General features: G+C 37.8%; 1 long non-coding RNA gene across 1 annotated transcript; it reads left to right on the top strand.

The window, feature by feature from the left end:
- Positions 1 to 9,309: 9,309 nt before the first annotated feature.
- Positions 9,310 to 10,232, top strand: LOC117623110. The gene is made up of 2 exons (XR_004585084.1): positions 9,310 to 9,510; positions 9,620 to 10,232. It is a non-coding gene; the product is annotated as an uncharacterized LOC117623110 (long non-coding RNA).
- The last annotated feature ends 9,710 nt before the right edge of the window (positions 10,233 to 19,942 follow it).

Genomic DNA, 19,942 nt, shown 5'->3' with positions numbered 1-19,942 from the left:
ATAAACTGCCAGATAGGCCGACCCGGGATCCCGTGGGTCCACGATCTCCGATGGCCAATCTGGGCTTCCCTGAAGGTTCCTTACAGAGAGGGAACCATGTTCTGCGAGTTTGGTCCAAAACGGACGGTCGGATTGGCCAAAATCGCGTTATCGTTTAAAATCCAAACCCTAGCCCCAGGGTTCGCGATTTCGGAGTATCCGGGACTCCGATTCGCAATCCGTCGAATCCTACACGATCCTGAGGTCATGTAGACCGACATATCCGAAATCCAGCGCGATCCGATTATTTGACGACACTGCACCCACGGATCGCGCGATATGGAAAATCCGTTCGGGGCTCAAACGGACTCCGAATCGAGATCCGCGAAATCCTACGCGCTTGTGACGACACGAGGGTCACAAAACTGCACAGAATTACTTCACCACCCTCGCCCACGCGCCCCAGCACGCGCGGGCAGATTTGGGTGTCTTAAGCGATTTCGGGTGGCCGAAAAATCTCGAAACCAAGACTCCAAACTCCTACCCTAGGTAAAACACCTCATTTGGAGTCACTTTTGTTCTTGGACATACCCCAAAAAGTGACCAGAAACAGTAGTTTTTGGCGGCCGAAGTTTCGGCCAGAATTCAAGTCGAAAATTGATCGCTTTAGAGCTAAAATCGATCGAAACCCATACATCCATCAGCTAGAACGTGAAAAATAGCTGAGAAACCATACCTTACTCGATCGATTTGGTGGAGAATTGAAGGAGAAATTCGAGCTGGAAGTTCGGTTGGATTCGGACGAACATCCGTCGGAACACATGGTTTTCCGATCAGCTCCGGGCGGCCCAAGGGTGGAGGTCGGTCAGGTTTTGACGGCGAGAGGGAGGCGGACCCGATGGTACCCACGACGGAGATCAGCTCGGCCTGTGGTGGCCGGGCCGTCGCCGAGAAGGTGAAGGGTCGCAATGATCGGGTGCGACGGGAGAGAAAGAGAGAAGAGAGAGAAAGTGACGGGGGAGAGGAGAGAGAGGGGATAAAAATCTGACTTTTTGGCCAAATTATCATTTTGCCCTTCGCGATATTTAGACCATATCTTCTTCGTTACAGCTCCGATTCGGGTCTACTCTGTGTCTACGAACTTGTTTCGCCACGCTCTACGCAATGGCGTAAACGAAATTCCCAAATTCTTTCTCGATTAAAAAGTCAAATTTTCTCCCATTAAAAAATGCGAGGGCAAACTTGTCTTTTTGCTAAAAGATATTTTCCTTACTTTTTAGATATTTTCTTTCTTTTTAGATATTTTGTTTTGGGTTATTACAATCCACCCCCCTTATAAAAATTTCGTCCTCGAAATTTACGTCTCTGTTATTCTAAGCGGGGGAAGGATTACTTCTGCATCTGCAACTCAGGTTAATATACTGCATAAATCACTAAAAGCTCATCACTTTCCCTTCCAAACTCTGAACTGCTTGTTTTCTACACATTCTATAATCTTATTGGGCCCGGTACAGCTAGGATTTGGCTCCCTGGCTTCTTTAAATCTCATTTCACCTTTTTCAGGCGATAAATATCGAGAATACTTATCTGAAGATCCTTCTTCTAGTATCTGCATAACTTCTTGCCAATCCTGGTTACTTGAGTCTTTTTCTGCTTAATCCAATAAGATTATTTATTTCTTTCTACACTTTCAGATTTCAATAAATCTTGCTTAACATTCCATCTTCATACTTGGATGGTCCATACTATGTCTCGTATAGAGCAGCAATTGGAAACATTTCAGTTATAGATACCAATAGAAAATCTTAGATTTGTAATCCGAGGAAATCCGACAACTGTTACTTAAGGCCTACTCTCAAACCAGCATTTTTTTTTTCACCCCAAGCATTCTGAAACTGTAGTAGACTATGTCTCAATGACCTTTCCACAATTTGAGTCAATTTCTTAAGTTGGTCATCTGTCTAGAGTGCATTACGGTATTAAACTGAAATCAAGGCCCAAAAGCTTCTTTTAGCTGAGTCCAACTGGAACATAATCTGGATTTTTAATTCTGTACCGTAGGGACTGGTATTCCATAGCGTCGTAAAACCCTATCTGTGAAAATTCTTACCAATTTGTTCAGACTATACTTGGTTCTCACCTGCGGAACATATACAGACTTACTAAATCGATTCGTGATTTTCTACACTCCACCCTGCCTCCTCTATGTTCAAGGAGGCTGAACACAAAATCCATCGTAAGTTCCTCCTGCTTCCTTTCAGAACTCGAAGGTAATTGCAAGAACCTTGCTGATTCTTGTCGCGGGGCTATTCCTTGCTGCTAAGTTCTATCATTCCTTTCATCATAAGAAGTTCCTTGAAGATCTCTATTTTGAACCTTTGCTTTTCATGTCATATAATTCAACCTTTTACTTGTAGAAATCAAATCAAGATCCTGAAATTAACTTGTAAATATTCGAGTTCATTAGTACTGATTTTCCTTGACAAGTCATTAACAGTACTTTCTGATTATTCGTATCCAACTCAACTTTTTGTCTTACTATCACTGATAATCTATCTCCTTCGGAGATAAGCCACTTCTTCCTGAGAATTCCATACTGAGTGTATCTATATCCTCTGACCATTTTCTCCGTCTCAAGTTTTCTTCCTCCTATATAAAGAAATTTGGTAACCTCTTGTGATCTGTAAGGATTTTGCATATTTCTTCATAAAGGACGGCCACCAACCTTACTAAGCCAGACTTTACTGTGACCCGTTCCAAATCATGAATAGTATGCTTCGATTTATGCTTCTTCCGTTGTTGAGGTACATAAGCACTTACTCTACCATACTGCATCTACACAAACCTCAGTTCTTATGGCAAATAATACTGTAGCATACCAAATTCTCCCTATCCTCCTGTAGTGCTGAAATCGAAGTAGTGGTTGGCCTGCTCTTAAGTTTAACATCCTCCTCTTCTCACTGATCTGACCACACCAATTTAACTTCTTTCTTTTCTAAAGGATGAACAGCGTCGCCATGGTGGATAACCTTTCTACAGGGCGACAGTAAGAATCGACTTACCTAGAAAATCCTGTATCTCAGTAGCACTGATTGGTCGTAACTAAATTTGCTACTGCTTCAATCTTTGAGGATCAACAAAATACTTTTAACCGAAATTATGTGTTCCAAGAAACTCACTCTTTCCATCCAACATACACACTTCTGAGCTTGGCATAGAGTTACTATCTTCTCAAAGTCCACCACCCAAAGTTCAAATACTCCTCATGTGCCTTCTGTTTCTTCGAATACACTCAAAGGTTATTTAGCTATGTGATCATGAGGCGATCTCTCTACTGCCCAGACATTCTATTCACAGAGGGGTCCAAACTACTACTGGCACATCCCTTAATTCTCTATAGTATGACCAGAAACGCACAATACCCATACCTTATTCTCTAATTCATTACTGGAATTATCTAAGCCTCATACTGTTTGTTAGAAAATCCCTTAGCATTCCTTACTTATTAAACAATTCCTTACTGTGAAATTGTGAACTTCAATCTCTGCATTATGATTTTGGCCGGCTGCCTTAAGTCCAAGTACAACCTCATGCTAATATCTCCTTCCTTAAATAACTTTAGAACACTTCAATGAAGAAAATCTTAAGCTAAATGATCCTCTTCACGATTAATTTCTGCAATTAAGTCTTTAACTCTTTCACTTACTGGTGTCATTTTATACTTTATCCGAGAAATAAGTTCCATTCCTGGAGCGGGCTCAAGAATAAACTTGATCTCCTGATGAAAGGTAACTCTGCGATATGGTATCTGATCAAATCAGTTCAACCCTAAGATAACATCCAGTCAACCATGCCGGAGAGGAATTCAATCCGTAACTGCAGTAAATAATGCTCATACTTCCTACTGAGTCGGGTTATACTATCTATCTGCAGGTTTAAAATTGTTACTACATCCCTTTGGCTAACTGCTTCCTCAACCAGCCATACTGATCTGGGTCCATCGCTAAACAGAGCTCCCATCAACTGTGGTATTTCCTGTAACTTACCTTGCATACTTGTTTTGCTGTAGCAATGGTCTTTTTATACTAAGGGAACAGCGGAAATCCTTTTTGAAAGGTCTAGACTGTCCATAATATTATCCTTCAGTAGTACTCCTCTAGCAGGGCCCGGATTCATGCCTACCACACCTGGCACATTAGGGTACCTTCTCCTATTAGGGTATGACAACAATTGTCTTTCGATACTCCTGGCTATACTAGTCCCGGAACGATTTCCAATACTACTACCCTGACTGGTACCTTCACTGGAACTAGATCCAGGTCGGCAGCCTCCATACCTACGGCCATTCGATGACCGGAAACTGTGATCACTACTGTAGTATCTTTCTTAAACTCTTCTTGATTAATGTTACCCTTTTCCAAATACTGTGCACAAAGTGCACCCCATGGTCTGCCCATTATTTGACTGGGGCAGAAATCACCACGGCACCAAAATTGACTAACTATTAACTGATCACAATACCTTGAATGGAGGCTTTTAGCCTTATCACAACTAGGTACTACCTCTTACTTCCCAGTCTCTATGAGTAGAAAACCATACGTAAAATCTTTTTCTCATATTCTGATCCAGTCATTATCCTCTATTCTGCTGCAAAAACTGCTGTATTCACACCTTCTGTAGACTTGTAGATAAGACTGACTATCACATCCGGCTCTGAAATGCTTGTCCAATACGAGTCAAAGAATTCTATTATCGTTCTTAACCAAATCCCATCAATACTCTACTCTTTTGTGAAATAGCCAGAACCTCCCAAATCTACTCTACTCCTTCAATTTAATCCTCTTTTTACTACTCGGTACCACCATTATCCCAATTTATAACTCTCAATCCTTTTTATTGGATCCACCTATCTCACTGATGGATCTCTGGCTGACTAAAGCCTGAGCTAACACCTCCAGGGTCTACTGAGTGTTAGGATCTCCCTGCCTCCTAAGTACAGTAGGTACGGCTCCTGACGAGCCTTTACAAAAGATTACTCTGCCGGTTCCGATACCGGTGCAGTTCCTGTCTGATTTGGGAATCTCATCCACTTACATCGAGATAACTATCTAATTTTCCTATGGATACCACCACCTTTTGGGCCCCATTTGAAAGAAAACGAGGATGCACCGAGTGCAAAGTCTACAGGAAGTAAAACCTATGCTCTGATACCAAATTGACAGGACCCGACCCAATTTCCACTTTGGAATCCGAGTCGAATCCTGTGCGTGTCCGACATCTGGCGAATGTCGGGCACAAAAGACCTTTTTACCCTTCTCGTCTCAAATTCTTTTCAGATTTCCCTTAGACTTCTGCCGAAATTTCGGCAGAGTCTCCCCTGTATTTTGACCAATCCCAAAATTTTTCACCTGTTAAACAATCAATAAATTCACACCAACTGCCAGAATATCTCAAATAACCCATCTCAACTCTAGTTTCACAGTTTCAACTAGATATCAGAGCATTTTCTAAGTTTCAGAGTTTCAAGGATTTTCTACAAAACTCTACCTTACGTGGTGACGCGGAAGCTTTGAATGGCCCGGTGGTGGATCCCGCGTACTTCTATGGCCTGGGGGGGAAAAACAAGTTGAAAAGGTGAGTGGACAAAAATAATGTTCTTGAAAACAATTTTATAAACATAATAACCCCCATTTAAAAATAAGAAGAAGTCTAAATTGAGGGTTTGTCTAGATTTCAATATAGAGTATTCAAATAAGCATGTAAAAACCTACTGATGACTGTGCTCGTATAACTGAACCAATATGTAAAGATATAAATGCACGAATATAAAAAAAAAAAACTGATATAAAAAAACTGAAAGTCATACTTGAATAAAAGAAAACTCAAATCCTCTGAAAAATACCACCTATTTGTACCCCTGTCATGTCCGTCAATTCCCCTGGCAGGTCTCGGGCGCCACGCAGTTTACCCGAGCCGCAAACTGGCGAAATCAGGGGACTATGATCAGCCTGATCCGCCGGCAGGTCCTCGCTGACACCAAGTCACTCGAGTCGCTCAGGCAGGATGCAGGGGACCGTAGTCAGCCTGATCCGCAATCCTGGCAGGTCTCGGGGACACAGAGTCAGCCGAGCCGCAATCCCGGCAGGTCTCGGGACACCAAGTCTGCCGAGCCGCAAATCCTGGCACTCACGGTCCGAGCGTCCCCGAAACTCGTGAGGCAAAGTCGAGTGCACCGACATAAACTGAAATCGGACTGGATGTCCGTAGACATCGGTCCAACTGTGGGTAATCACCAAAGAAAATGGGTACGAGGTGGTTTTAAAATAAATTCCTTTAGAAAAATATCTGAGTAATAATTGTAAAGCTCAAGTTGTGCTGCGGTCTCAACTGATTCCAACCTCAAACTCTGTTTCTATAACTGGTAAATAAGCAGCACAGACTTATAGAACTATTACTGTACTAATCATGTTCGGAACCACAATAAAGCTTACTCAAGATCAAATAAAGAAATTTATTCAAATAAACTCATTTATAAAAACTCATTTATATAAAATCAATATAAAATCACTTATGAAATCTTATTTATAGAAATCCTTTATATAACTCATTTATATAAAATAATTCATGAAAGAAAGTCCACTCACTGCTGGTCCGAGCTAGCTGGACCCTTCGAAGGTCCCTCCTGTGGGTTAGTTGGACTCCTGGTGCATGATTATCCAAGAATAATAAATTAATAAACTGCTGGACAAAAAGAATTTAAATTAAACACACTGCCCCCGGCTCCTAGAAAGACGTGCATCTCATCCCAAGTTACTCCTATGCCCACATTAGCCCTTTCAAACACTTGGACCAGTTTTGGAAGATCCGACGCTCAGCTAAGCGATAAACTGTCACCCGGGACCCCGTGGGTCCACGATCTCCGATGGCCAATCTGGGCTTCCCTGAAGGTTCCTTACAGAGAGGGAACCATGTTCTGCGAGTTTGGTCCAAAACGGACGGTCGGATTGGCAAAAATCGCGTTATCGTTTAAAATCCAAACCCTAGCCCCAGGGTTCGCGATTTCGGAGTATCCGGGACTCCGATTCGCAATCCGTCGAATCCTACACGATCCTGAAATCATGTAGACCGACATATCCAAAATTCAGTGCGATCCAACGATTTAACGACACTGCACCCAAGGATCGCGCGATATGGAAAATCCGTTCGGGGCTCAAACGGACTCCGAATCGAGATCCGCGAAATCCCACATGCTCGTGACAACACGAGGGTCACAAAACTGCACAGAATTACCTCACTACCCTCGCCCACGCGCTCCAGCACGCGCGGGCAGCTTTGGGTGTCCAAAGCAATTTCGGGTGGCCGAAAAATCTCGGAACCAAGACTCCAAACTCCTATCCTAGGTAAAACACCCCATTTGGAGTCACTTTTGTTCTTGGACATAGCCCAAAAAGTGAACAGAAACAGTAGTTTTTGGCGGCCGAAGTTTTGGCCAGAATTCAAGTCGAAAATTGATCGCTTTAGAGCTAAAATCGATCGAAACCCATACATCCATCAGCTAGAACGTGAAAAATAGCTGAGAAACCATACCTTACTCGATCGATTTGGTGGAGAATTGAAGGAGAAATTCGAGCTGGAAGTTCGGGTGGATTCGGACGAACATCCGTCGGAAAACATGGTTTTCCGATCAGCTCCGGGCGGCCCAATGGTGGAGGTCGGTCAGGTTTTGACGGTGAGAGGGAGGCGGACCCGATGGTACCCACGGTGGAGATCAGCTCGGCCTGTGGTGGCCGGGCCGTCGCCGAGAAGGTGAAGGGTCGCAATGATCGGGTGCAACGGGAGAGAAAGAGAGAAGAGAGAGAAAGTGACGGGGGAGTGGAGAGAGAGGGGGATAAAAATCTGACTTTTTGGCCAAATTACCATTTTGCCCTTCGCGGTATTTAGACCATAACTTCTTCGTTACAGCTCCGATTCGGGTCTACTCCGTGTCTACGAACTCGTTTCGCCACGCTCTACGCAATGGCGTGAGCGAAATTCCCAAATTCTTTCTCGATTAAAAAGTCAAATTTTCTCCCATTAAAATATGCGAGGGCAAACTTGTCTTTTTGCTAAAAGATATTTTCCCTACTTTTTAGATATTTTCTTTCTTTTTAAATATTTTGTTTTGGGTTATTACATAACCCACATATGCATAAACACTAAACATCTTGTTTTTTTAATAATTTAATCATATTATTATTTTAATTTCAACACTATATTCATCTATCTACTATCTTAGATTAGGACATACATAATGAATACTCAAATCATTAAACCGCATTGAATTAACATAAAGAAAATCAAACTTTGTTGATTATAAACTATTTATTACTAAAATATTAGGCCTAGAAAAATGGTCTAAGCAAGATGGGCCAGTCCAAATTCAGTCCTATTTTTTGGGCTATGAGTTGGTCCAATATGATATTGTGGACAAGCTTAGCTTAGCCCGTTGTGTAAAGGGCATGGCCTGATCCTTGATTTGTAAGCCCATAGGCAGCCCGGCCCCACTCGATATTATAATTAATCCATTACCATTAATTAAAATTATATTTAAGGATATTATAAGATAACTATTAAATTATGAAAGTGATGTCTCAGTTATTATACTGTGGTATTATTGACAAGTCCTTGGAAAAGACCATAATGTACCCTACGCCTCATGCTTGATGCCTACCATGTTGTCTCCTATATAGGTTTTTTCTTCTTCTTCTTTTTTTCATTCGCTTGGGAGGGGAGGGGGAGTAATATATTGGGTTGCCTCACGATTGTCTTCTAGGTGAATTGAACTCGAGTGCACTTTGGGGGGGAGGGGAGAGTTTGACCCACTTTTTCACTATGGTGCCACCCCATGTGTGTTTCCTATATTTGTTTATACAAGATCATCTCATAAGGCAATGGCTCCAATCATTACTTGTTTTAGAGGGGCTAGCAGCAACAAATTTTAAAAGGCTATATTAACTGAAATGACTTCAAACTTCAATTAGACCCAAAAAAACAAAAAAAGAAAGTCTTCAACCTTCAAAGGCAAGGTTTTTGTATAAAAACCTACATTAATGAGTTTCATAACACGAGAGTCTGACACTTTTTTCTTGAAATAATTTGCAATCTTAATTTTTAGGGTTAATTACAATTTTGGTCACTGGGGTTTGGCCCGATTTTAATTTTGGTCACCTCACTTTTAATTTTCTGATTTTGGTCATCACATTTTGCATCATTAACAAATCAAGTCTAATTGGGAATTCCATTAGTTAAGACGTATGTGGTGTGTGCGTGCATGGGTATTATTACCCTTTCGCCTCAGCCCCTTAATTATAAAACCATCCTCGCGCACGACTTTTCCCCCAAAAAATGTTAGGATTCTGAAATTTGGGGAAAAGGCTGGTCGATTTCGAGTTATAGCTTTCGATTCAGATTCAATCGATGAAGATTTGATAGGCAAAGTCACGATTTGAAAGGGAATCATCAATTTCATGTAGGAATTCATCCATTTTTAGGGTAATTTCTTGTTTGATTTGGTTCTATGTCGATTTCAGTTTCTAAATTTTCCTATTTCTTGTATTTTTTTTTTAATTTCAGTTTGTACAATTAGCTGTGTTTCTTGTAGTTTGCAGATGTCTACTTCATCTTCTCATAGATTGAGGTGCCCTTTATATGGAGCTAAAATGAAATTACTTCTATCAACTACAGAACAACATTACAACAAATATTTCTAGAAGTGTACAAGGAAATATGCAAGGCATGGTTTTGAATCAGTTTTATTTTATGATATGGATATTGTGGTTATGCAAAGTGGTTGTATGATGTAGGGAAGTGTTGGATGCCAAGATTTTGTATGGTGCGATGATGTTGACAACACAAAAGGGAGGGAAGATATCATCTTTAGAGACTTGCAATGGATGGAAAACAATGGTAGCAAGGACATGGTGTTTCAATCTGTGCAGCTACAAGTTGGAGATTTTTGAATATGTTGAAAGGAATAAAAGAGATGTTGTTGATCATTTGTATCTTGATTGCTGTCAATGTGGTTTTCAATTTAGTTAAAAAAATGAGATGCTTAGATGGTGCTTCAATTTGGGTAAAGGCATGTTTTGGTTGTAACATTCTGCTCAAACGTTTTGGTTGTAACATTGTGATCAAAATTTAGGGAAAGACATGTCTCAGAGGTTGTAAATTTCTAGTCATGAAATGAAAACATTCAGCTCTTGTTTTGGTTGTTACATTCTTTGACTCAAATGAAATGAAATGGAATGGAAACATACACATGGTGCAAGACACAAACCAACATACACATGCTGATGTACACAAACTTGGCCATGATTCAAAAAATAAGCCAAAATACAATGTCTTTAGAAACAATATACACATGATGCAATACATAGACTTTGTCATGATTCACAAACTTTACCAAGGAAATTTCGATTTTTCTCCTTCTTTTGGTTTGATTTTGTTCATTTAATCCCTTTATTTACATGAAAGGCAATGAAGATGAATTAAGAGGAATTAAGAGTACTATGTTTTGTAATTTGGTGGGTGTAATGTGAAGCCGGGGTTTTTGAGACAAGTAGCAGTAGTTCAGTAAGCAATGTAATTTGAGACTAGTAGACTAATAGCAGTAGTTCAATAAGCTTGGGCTACTTAAGACCAGTGGGTGTAATGTAATGTAATTTGGTGGGAAAACAATGTAATTTTTTTTTGAGATTTATCAGTAAGCAATAGTTCATTGTAATTTATTTTGAGTTTTGAGTTTTCTTTGTACAGTGATATGAATGGAAATCAGTAGCAGATCTTAGATCATATCTTGTTCATTGGATATCAAATGGTGACATATTGATAAGCATCACACCAAAAACAGGTTATAACCTATCTTGTTCATTGGATACGAAAAACAGGTTACAAAAATAAGTTATTCTTGTTCATGCCGTATCAAATGGTTACATCTCAATACCTTATCAATATAGACATCACACCGAAAACAGGTTCCAACCATCACATTACATATCAAATGGTTAGTTGCACCTAAGTACCTGACTCAAAAACCTTGATAGACATCAAAGCCTAATAAAACCAACCATCACAGACATAAAAGTGTTACCAAACCAACAACCCAATTGCAACCATGAAGACGTTAAAGTCTTACAAAACTAACAACCAATTGCAGAATCTATAATTCCACAACATTCAAACCATTCTTCTATGAAACCATAATTAAAAAAGAGTTTATCCTAATTCAAAAAAGGTTGTTGCAAAAGTTCAACATCATCACATCTAAGGATGAAAAAAATGATCTTTAACAAAATGGTTCCTCTGTTGTTCTTTCATCCTCCTCCTACGTTGTTGTACTAGAGATAGTTGGCAGATTGAGATGAATCACATGTTTGAGAAGCCTGAGTTGCTTGAGATGGTTGGGATTGAGAAGCCTGAGCTGCTTGACACAACATTAAGGATTCGTATTATACTAAGATGCACATACTTGTTCCATTACATTGTAAAAGCCATCCTTAATCTCTTAATACCATAATTTACAACAACAAGTAACCCTTGTATAAGAATAAGGTAAGCGTGGACCTTGATGAAATAAAATTGGTCCTTATTCTTGTAAACACGGTGTTTAAAACATATAAGACTGCCGTTATATTCTTATGGACAAAGGGGTTCCATAAATTAATAAAAATGAATCAAACAACACAAAATAAAGTTAACATATTAATTTCATCAATTGTTCATACATAAGGTAATCTCTGTTACATTTTCACACCATGTGCTAGTCTTAATCTATGCTATCGATACAAAAAAAAAAAAAAGAAAAAAAAAGACACCAAATAGGACATTCGACCTACCTTACCATTGGAACAATCCTTTAAAAACTACTTTACAAAAAAAAGAAGTTGTCTTATTCTACTATGTCAACACTCGTTTTAAAAATATAGGATATGCACCAAAACCACTAGCATTACAACATTAGATCTATGCTTACAAAAATATATACTAGTCAATCATGATAGTCCCATTATCCAACCTTGTTAACAGCGCCGAGGTCTAGGCTGACCGCAGCCTGGACGTGTTTCTAGTATAGTAACTTCCGATTTGTTTTTTTTTTTTTTTTTTGTTTCCGAATATAAACCATATTTTTTCTAATTGTGACATCCGCCACATCCTTTTTTTAACTTCAACATTACCAATCTTCTTCTCCATCGCAGTAAAAAAGATGCATTTTCAATCACTTTCAATGCTTCACTTATTACATTACATAATTAAATTTTTTCATGTCTCATTAACTCAATAGCAAGTCGCATCCGATGTACATTAGAGTCGTATTGCAATCAACAAAAAGAAATATTCAGCGTTTAATTATGTATAAAATATTTTTACCAAAAAAATGGCACATACACAATGCATAACGTTCATACCACAACTAATGATAATATTGCATGTGTCTTATGACAAAAATGTCACACCATTAGGTTGGACGGGATTGGCATCCAATGGGGACACAACATAAAATGAGGAGAACATCCACCCCGTCTCAAATATCGACAAGATGTCATCATGAAAAATAGAGTCTAGGTCCAACAACTATTGCATGAACAACAACATAGTCGACATAAGTAACATCGAGCAAAAGAAAAACGTATAAGTATATTGAACAAAAGCTTCTCCACTTACAGTAAGTTGGCAATCGTTCTCGCGTTTCTTATTATGATGCAGATCAGGTAAACTGTCTCAAATTTCCGCTTTCTTATGAAAAATGTCACAAACCAAACATACCAGTGACCAAGTACATCGTCGTGCATCAGAATATATATATATATATATATGCAAAAAAGTGGTCTATACATTATTACCGATAATTCACATAATTGGAGCTTGCATACGAAACCCACATGCATGCAGTCCTTCAGTCACCCATCAAATCTTGCCAAACGACAAAGCTTCTGTGTCCTAGCACATGATGTTATATGATCATTGGTACATACCAACTTGGCGCCTTCCTGCATTTTATGAGATATAACACATCACCTTTAAACAAAAATATCTTTATTTAATCTTATCCATTTACTTACCGACCAAAAATAGTAGGTAGAAACCATTTTGTGGAGGTGGTATCGTATAAATATTCTGCCATTACATTGATTACCTATTAAAAGATAAGACACGAGTGTGAGCCTCATAATACCAACATTCTAAACATATATTGATAAGTAGTCAAATACGTATTGAATTAATAGCCCTTACATCATCAAAGAGAGACGACCCAGGGGCAAGGCTTCCAAAATGGTGACCATTTATAGCTATAGCACCTATGTCGACGAGTAGTTCACTGCCAAAAAAAAAAAAAAAGAGTCTTGTAATCAATTTTTCTTATGTCATTATGACAACATGACACATATTGTGGTAGAAGTCTCTATGTATGTATGGAGATGGATGATATAATAATTATTTTCACAAATTTGGTTCAGGGTATACATCCAAGGTTTTCGATCCAATGGATTGCAACAAAATGCAAAACTTAATAGATCTCTATCATCTTCAGAAATATTGTTGGTTATTTGGAATGGACCGACATTCAATCTCTTTAGAATTCGCTCATGCACAATTCCTTGTCAGATTTTTGCATTTACTTTAACTTTCAACGCATTGAAGTCTTCATAAGGAGTTCTCTTATGGGAACCTGCCTTTTTATTCGTTGTTGCACGAGTCACTACCTGATCCCTTGTTGAAGTAGAACCACAATTCTCTATAAACAAACTTCTTACATCATTGTGACCCATTTTCTCCTAGTCCTCATTTACAACTCAATATAAGTGAAACAAAAAAAAAAAACATTAGATGATACAATAAGTCTGCATAAAATAAGGACATCTAACTTTGTTATTACATCGGGAGAAAACCAAATAAAAATACAACATAATTTATAATACAATGATTTCTGCAAATCAAATACTCAATGATTGTCATCATCATCATCTAAACATGTAAACCGACAAGTGAAATTATAATCAAACATGTAAACCGACAAGTGAAATTATTAAAACACATACAAACAAGCTACCACTTCTTCATTTTTTCGGTCTCTACTTTCCCCCACACAGTGAGTGGTAGCACAAATCTAGTAGGCTACCATGAGCTATAGCATCAAAGTAAAACAATTGAGAGAATAAAGTAAAACAATTGAGGGAATAATAAGCAAACACCGATATAAACTTGATTGTTACCCTTAAATGACCTGACACTATCCAATAAAAATTTGAATGAATAACTTGCGCAGTTTTTCCTTGTTATCTCTTAACGAAAGCAGATATTTAGATTCACATACATGGATGTGGTTGGACATAGCAACGTGCATAGAGTAAACATGGCAAAACCAACTTTGAAAAAGTCACATGCTTATTCTATCCCTACCATTATCTGCTTCAACTCATTATTCTTTAAAAGCTTCTTCCCAACCAAAAAAGAATTTCACATCTTTACAATGTGTTGCTCTCCATGGATCTGGTGAAATCAACTTCCTCTCCTCCATCCTTAACACCCATTATGTACACAAGATCATCCACAAATATCTGAAGTGTTTTTCTATGTAGCACGATTGATGATTCAGAAGGATTGAGTTTATTAATCAAAAAACGACACATTGAATAAGATCGTTTTCTACACTTCATCTCCAACAATGAAACAAATCTCATTTCTTGAATAACTGTTTTTTTCGCATCACTTAAAACATTCACTTAAAACATTTATAGTGTCATTTAGATCCTTTCGACTGCATCATGTGACTATCTTCAAACAACTCTTGTTCGAGGTGTTCGTTGAAGGTTTTTTAGGTTCATACTTTGCTTTCTAAGTAAAATCCAATTGTTGCCACATATAATCGATTTCCTTCTTAGTCTGAGGAAGAAATAAAATAAAATTCAATCAATTCATTATAAGTTGTAAGCTGTAACGTCTCTATTTAAATGTATTCTTGCCAATTTATCATATTAGTATCCACCTTCTCCACTATTTTTTGTTGCTTCATTTCATCGCCCTTTATTTTCCTATTTAAAACATTCACATTTAGTTATTCCTATAAAAAGTACTTAATATAAAGTTGTTTAACACTTACAAATAGTTAAAATAATTGGTCTTGCGACCAATCATCGTCTTTGACGGGTCTTTTGTTGTTTTTGGCTCTTTACCCTTATTATGCACATCACTGTTCTTTCCTACCATTTTATAATTCTAATTAATGATGACCTGTATTAAACAAGAAAAGCATTGTATCATATCAAATAAACTCAATCGAAAATAATAACATGTCAACTCATATGCAAATTGTCAAATTATATCAAACAAACTCAATGGGAAAATAACATTTTAACTCATATGCAATTGCCAAGAGGGATATGAAATTGCAGGACCCTTAGGCCATCCCCAATGGGGGCTCTATTTGGGGCTCAACCACCACAAGGCTCCCATAAATACAAACTCTCCTTAAAAAGGCATCCCCAATGGTGCAAATTTGGGGCTCTAAAACTTGAGTAGTAGCTAAATGTATGAGCTTGGTTGTAGCCCTTGAAACCGAGTGGGACCCATGAATTAAAAAAGCTGCAGCCCACTTTTTTGGTCTTTCTCACTTGCCTGCGATTGTACAAGGCCTACTTGCCATTTATTTGGTTTGTCAACAGCATGTTGACCCACATCCATTAACCAAATTTTCAAAGTTTTGTCAACAGCTATATTACAAAGGATATAAACGGGCAAAATTATGTCCAACGGCTATAAATGGTCATATTGTGTCTTTTTTTCATATTTAAAATAAAGAGATTTGCAACTCAATTCTCCCTATAAATATCCATCATATCTCTCGTAATTTTTACACACCACGACATCTTTATCACTCTTGCTCAATTTGTCAAATTTTTTCACTCACTAGATTATTTAATTTTTTGTAATTTTTTTGTTAATCTCAAATCCATCAATGGCTGAAAGTTCGAAACAAAAAGGTAGAAATTACTCCATCGATGAAGATGTTGCTCTATGCCGAGCTTGGATAATCATTAGTGAAGATCCAATTATCGGGAATTGTCAATCAAGTGGCCCGATGTGGAATCGAATAAGAGATCAATTCATACAATTTCATCTCGATGCCCAAGAAGTTAGATCATCAAAAAGCTTGAAATCGCGTTGGACGAACATCTCCCAAATGTGCAACAAATTCTCCGAGTGTCTTACTCAAGTGGCAAGGTTGAACAAGAGTGGCCAAAATGAAAATGACAATGTGGGTTTTTTTAATTTTTAATTTTATTTTGCCAACTTAATATTTTGTCAACTAATTTAAATTCTTGCATATAATATGTGTAGATTATTGATGCAAAACGACTTTTTTTCGAGAGGACCAAGAAAGCAATTCCTCCTTGACCACTGTTGGAATGTTGTTCAACATGCTCATAAGTGGCAACCCTTTGAAGGGTTCCAATCCTCCCCCTCTGTGAACACTTCTCCAATGAGTGAATCTATTTATGTAGATGATGATTCATAGTATGAATCCATTCTAGAAACTCAAGCGCCCCCACAAACCTCAAACCCAAGGCGAAGGCCTGTGGGACACAAAAAAGCTAAGGAGCTAAAAAGAAAGGCTGTTGTGAAAGAGTCATCTCAAGATGATAAAGAGCTCAAAGAAATTATGAGGTCTTACAAAGATTGTATGATTGAGAACAAAGATTGGAAGGTTATGTTTAAGGAAACCGCCACAATCCAAACTCCGGCGAAAAGGCAATGGGTCCAACAGAAACAAGCTGATATTATCGAAAAGAGTTCTTCCCGTTCGCTAAACTTTGAGGATGAAGTCTATCGTCCCCAACCCCCAGAAGATGATGATTTCTAGAATAGTTTACACTATAAGAAAAATACCTTATGACAACATGTAATCAACAACGTGCATTCATATGCGTTGTGGAACAATATTTTTAACAACCCGTAGAAGCAGCACGTTGCATTATACAATTTATAACAACGTGCATGTATAGCGTGTTGTCAAAATATAGAGTAAAGCTATTTTCACAACGCATCCTTGCATGTTGTAGTAGTTTTAAGTTCTACAACGCACGACGCATGTTGTCAAAATTATATTAATTTATTAAATAAAAAAATTGGTTGAAAAGGGAGCGAAAATTTTTGCCCGAAAAAGTTCCCCTTTCTCAAAACCTAAAACATGTTCTTTTATATGGGTTTGGCCTAAAAAGTGTTCACAAGTTCCAACAAGTCTCTCTCATCCATTCACCTTCCTCTTCCTCTTCTATTCGCTTTTTTTTTTTTAACGAACCCCTTCCTCTATTGTCTACAGCGCACTAGTTATCTCTCTAAAGCTTAAAGAAATCCAAAGCTTGCCTCTAATTGAATGGCCATGTCTTTCTCTACAGCACACTTTTCACTCTAAAGCTTAAAGAAATCAGCCTGACTCTAATAGAATGGCCAGACAAGGCTAGGTGCGTACCTACTTCCCTGCCTCTTGTTCTCCATTATGTCTTTGTTTGGTTTCTTATCAAAGAAATTTTGGGTAAGTTTAATTTTGTTTAATTTAGATTTTCTATTTTAGACTTTGGTAAGTTTGATTTGAATATATTAATTTTACAGCTAACCATTTTAATGTTAGGAGTTGGGTAATCATTTCAAACATGATTCCTTCCCTGTTTTTCATTCTTGTTACAGACTTTTTTTTTTTTTTCTCTCCCTCTCCTAATCTTAGAAAAAAATTTAAGGGGAAAAAAAAATTAAAGGAGTAGTCCATAATATGCTTTTGTTCTTACTTTATTGTTTCCAATTTCTTTCAATCCTCCAATATGTTAAATGTATACTCAATTATTTTTTTATTTTTTTGCATGTCTACATTGTACAGGGCCACTAAGAGATTGTTTGAAATTGAATGGACTAAGAAGTGGGCACCAACTATAAACTCCAATACTACTACTCATGCAAAGGTCTCTATTTCAATTCCTCACTACTATTTTTCTCTCTTAATTTGATTTTAGCTTTTTTTTACTTCATATATAGAATATAGTAACAGATATATGAGAAGCGCCTGAATCATTTCTCTATTGCTTCTATTTCTTGTTTGTAGTGGTGTGACTGGTCTACTTGATTGTTTTCGAGCTTTTGGTTTTGTTCTGGTAATTTGGATATATCTATTTGTACTCATTGATTTAATTTACCCAGAAAAAAGTCCCAACTTTTGGAACTTTTTATTTTGTCTTTCACTTAACCAAATCACTTTCTTTTAGATATTGGGTGAGAAGAGGATTGGTGTAATTTGTTTCTCAGATGAATAAAGAATGGCTACAATTTAACAGGTTGAGCATATATAACTTGAGAGAGTATTAGGTTTTGAGTACTATTAAATTTATTGTTTCTATTAAATAAAAATTTATTATAGATTTTCAGATGAATCCAGAAAGGGTGTCAATTTGTCAATGTAGCACAAAGACATACGGGAAACTTAGATATTATAGTATGCCCTTGTTTGGAATGCAGAAACCTACAACATCACCACTTTAATTTAGTATATGAACACTTGGTCATAAAAGGCATGGATCCTGCCTATACCACTTGGGTTTTTCATGGTGAAAGTCTAAGTGATGATGTTCAATATGAAGATGTGGAAATGCCCGAGGCAAATAGGTTCTACCATGACTTTTATTTCCAAGATGATGAAGTTGAGGGGTACCCTTGTGACAGTAAAGAGGCAGAAATTGAAAATTTTGTTAGAGAAGTTGAAACTCCTTTGTTTCTTGGTTGTACTAAGTATACAAAGATGTCAGCAATTGTAACTTTATTGAAGTATAAAGCAACAAATAGTCTAACAGATAGTGCTTTTGATGAAATGCTTCAAATTTTTGGTGATATACTACCAGAAAATAACACACTTCCTGGTTCATTATATTCAACCAAAAAGATATTTAAGGCATTTGAACTTGGATATGAGAAGATACATGCATGCATGAATGATTGTTGTCTATTTAGACATGATCTTGAGATGGTGGAGGAATGTCCTAAATGTGGTTCTTCAAGATGGAAAGTAAATCAACGCAATTCTAAAATTGAAAAGGGGTCCCTGCAAAAGTATTGGGTTACTTTCCAATAATATCGCGATTGAGGAGGATGTATGCAATAACTGAGACAGCTGAACAATTAAGGTGGCACTCAACACATAAAAGTCAAGATGGTAAGATGAGACATCTCGTTGATTCTTTGGCATGGGATAGGATAAACAAGAAGTGGCCTTCTTTTGAATTAGACCCTCGGAGTATTAGATTTGGCCTTTCTACGGATGGTTTTAACCCTTTTCAAGATCTTAGCTCTAGATATAATTACTGGTCAGTTGTTTTGGTTACATATAATTTGTCTCCTTGGTTATGCATGTCTAAGGAGAGTTTGATGTTGACTTTACTAGTCCCAGGTCCAAAACAGCCAGGTAATGACATTGACATTTATTTGGCACCACTTATAGATGATTTAAAAGATCTATGGAATAATGGGGTGAAGGTGTATGATGCATTTAGTAAAGAGAAGTTCAACCTAAAAGCGGTGTTGATGTGAACAGTAAATGACTTTCCAGCTTATGAAAACCTATCCGGATGGTCTACCAAACGAAGATTTGCATGTCCAATTTGTCGTAAAGACACATGTGCTGATTGGTTGACACATAGTCATAAATTCTCATACATGGGTCATAGAAGATTTCTTGCTCCGAATCATCCATATCGCAAGAAAATATGATAGGACCCGATCCAAATTCCGCTTTGGAATTCGAGTTGAACCCTGTGCGTGTCCGACACTTGGCGAATGTCGGGCACAATTGACCTATTTGCCCTTCTAATTAAAACTTATTTTAAATTTAGCCTTGACTCCTACCGAAAATTCGGCAGAGTCTCCCCTGTAATTTGTTCAATCCCAA

This window comes from Prunus dulcis, chromosome 3 (genome assembly GCF_902201215.1).
Source record: "Prunus dulcis chromosome 3, ALMONDv2, whole genome shotgun sequence".
In the NCBI taxonomy this organism is placed as follows: Eukaryota; Viridiplantae; Streptophyta; class Magnoliopsida; order Rosales; family Rosaceae; genus Prunus; species Prunus dulcis.
This window is presented reverse-complemented; position numbering and strand designations above follow the sequence as displayed.